Source organism: Myotis lucifugus, unplaced genomic scaffold, assembly GCF_000147115.1.
Source record: "Myotis lucifugus unplaced genomic scaffold, Myoluc2.0 scaffold_7, whole genome shotgun sequence".
NCBI classification, from domain to species: Eukaryota; Metazoa; Chordata; class Mammalia; order Chiroptera; family Vespertilionidae; genus Myotis; species Myotis lucifugus.
The window spans coordinates 8,600,367-8,603,497 of NW_005871055.1; the positions used below are offsets into that span (position 1 = coordinate 8,600,367).

The 3,131-nt window shown below is 33.1% G+C and overlaps 1 protein-coding gene across 4 annotated transcripts in view; it reads right to left on the reverse strand.

Annotated features, from left to right (window-relative positions):
- KPNA3 (karyopherin subunit alpha 3) overlaps positions 1–3,131 on the reverse strand; it is a 108,144-nt gene that overhangs the window by 84,257 nt on the left and 20,756 nt on the right. The window lies entirely within an intron of this gene.

Below are 3,131 nucleotides of genomic sequence, written 5' to 3' on the forward strand. Positions count from 1 at the left end.
GGGCAATCTTTGCTCTCACCTCCTCTGGGGTCTTGCTTCTTGTGTTCCCTCTCCCATTTTCAACCTCTATTTCTATTCATCATAAGTAACCTCAATTCTCTTTTATCTTATTTTTTGAAGCCTTTCCTCAACCTACATTTTGTTCTATTGTCCTCCTTAGCCAAAATGATTGAAAGAGTAGTCTACACTGTCTTTACTTCCATTCATTTAGCCCACTCCAATCCAAAATTCCATTGACATTGATTGCTCTTCCCAAGATCATCAGCAACCTTCTATTCATTGAACACTATCCTCATGTGGCATCTTTACCAGGAAACACTACTAAACATTCATTCTCACCTCCATGACTTCCATACCATCCTCTTTGGCCTTCTTCCTTCATACATGCATGTTGTTCTTCTCTATGTTCTGTCTATAGCCCTATAGGCCTATTCATTTCTCACTCTACAAACCCTTTCTAAGATATCATATATATTTCCATGGCTTCAATTGATAACTACATATTAAAAACTGGATCATTTGGATTTGTTTCTAATGAATTCTGAAACATGCAATGACGTGTAATTTTTCAGTAAGGTTATAAACAATACATGTATATTTAGTATCTAGTTAATCTTTAAATATAGGGAAATGGTACCTGGTGTTTAAAATAGTACAGTATATTGTTTTGCCTACCTGTACATAGTCTAGTTTGTGATTAGTAAATATATCACAGTAGAACCATTACTCTCATATATATATATTTGTATTATAACAGCTTTAAGACATAATTTACATGCTATACAATTTACCCATTCTAAGTGTATGATTCAATAGTGTTTAGCATATTTACAGAGATATGCAACCATCATCAAAATCAGTTTTAGAGTATTTTCATTAAAAAAAAAACAACAAAAAACCTTGTATCCTTTAGCAGTCACCCCTCCCCCATTCTTGCCATGCTCCCATAGATTTGCCTCTTCTGGAGTCATATAAATGGGATCATACTATATATGTTTTTTGTGATTGTATGATCTTAGCAGTTATTCAAGGTTCATCCATGTTGTTATCTTTTATCAGTACTTCATTTTTATTACTGAATACATTTTATTATCCATTTATCAAATGAGAGACATTTGGATCATTTCTACTTATTGACTATTATAAATAATGTTACTATGAATAAATTTTGTGGGCACAAATGCTTTTATTTCTTTTGGGTATGTACCTAGGTATGAAATTACTGGGTCATATGGTAATTCAAATGTTTAACTTTTTGAGGCTGCCAAACTGTTTTACCAAGAGGCTTTACCATTTTACAATCCCACCAACAATGTTGGGGGTTTTACTTTCACCACATACTTCCTCACCAATACTTGTTGTTATTATCTGTTTTTATTATTTTAGCCATCCTAATGGGTTTCGTGAAGGGGCATCTCATTGTGGTTTTGATTTGCATTTCCTTAATGATCAATGATATTCAGCATCTTTCCATGTGCTTATTGGCCATTTGTGTTTCTTCTCCAGAGAAATGTCTTTTCAAGTCAATTGCTCATTTCTGAATTGTCTTTTTATTATTGAGTTTTAAGAGTCCTTTATATATTCTGAATACAATTCCCTTATCAAATATGATTTGAAAGTACTTCCTTCAATTATATGAGTTTCTTTTCACTTTCTTGGTGATGTCCTTTGAAGCAAAAACATTTTGAAGTTTAATGAAATCCAATATGTCTATTTTTATGTGGATGCTTGTGCTTTTGATGTTGTCCCTAAGAAACTACTGCTTACTCCAAGGTCATAAAGATTTACACTTTTTTTTTTGTCTACTCGCATTTTTAATATGTTAGCTCTTACATTTAGTTCTTTGATCCATTTTGAATTAATTTTATATAGTGTAAGGTACAGGCCCAACTTTATTCCTTTGCATGAAGATATCCACCAGTTCAGTTCTCCCAATACCATTTGTTAAAGATATTTTTTTCCTGTTGAAAAAGGTTGCTTTGGCACCCTTGTTGAAAATCAATTTACTGTAAATGTAAAAGTTTATTTCAGTATTCTCAATTCTACTCCATTGATCTATATATGCCTATCCTTATGCCAGTACCATAGTCCTGATTAATGAACTATTTCTTTTTGTGATAAACTATTACAACAGTACTAACTGTATGTGAAGACTTCAATCAAGCATAAACCTTCAAGTAAATATCAAATTAATTAAAAATTGAGTTAAATTATACACACCAGCTGATGACAGACTATGTGCATGCCTAAAAAAAAACTATAAGCTGCTACCCATAAAAATGAATAAGATGTGTGATGTGGGCAGGGAGGGAATATGCAAGGAAGCTTAGTTTCTGAGAAGAAAAGGCAGCAAATGTAGACAGTAACTTTCAAATATCAGACTGAATCATCCCTTCTACTATAGCTCCCCTTAGTCAGCATCCTTTAAATAAACTGCTGTATTTGTAAATAAACAGATTTTGGCATATTCTTCAAGTCCAACCACCCTGGAAATTTAAGTAAGTTAAAAATTTAGGCCCAGATCACTTTCCTGAGCTGAAGTGTCTCCTGGATTACTCCCCAGAAAATTCCACAAATTTCTTAACATATTCAAAACTCACCTCATCATTTTCCTCATAGATTTTGATTCATCTATTGCTTTTACTCTATCTGTAGATAATAGCACTCTTTAAAAGTAGGATATTAAACTACACAAAAAGTGACTCTGAGAATTAAGTGAGATAAACCTTAAAAAAAGCACCTAGCAATTTGTATAACAAAGTAGGTAGTCATCAATGTTCATTTTTCTTTTCTATAGATTTCAACCTGCATTATAATTTTAAATTCTATTACTTCTCCTGTCCACTGAGTTTTTATGATGGAAGGCCATTAATAGCCAGCCTCTTGCCTGTATACTAAGACAAGAACAACTTTCAGGCTTAGTATAGACCAAAAAGGGCTTTATATCTGCATGGGAACCACAAATTCTAGATTTTATCCAACTAAAAGACATAATCCAATTTAGACCACTGTTGGCTATAGTTCTATTTTTTTTAAATTAAATCTTTATTGTTCAGATTATTACATTTGTTCCTCTTTTCTCCCCCCACCATAGCTCCCCCCCCACCCGGTTCCCACCCACCCTCTGCCCT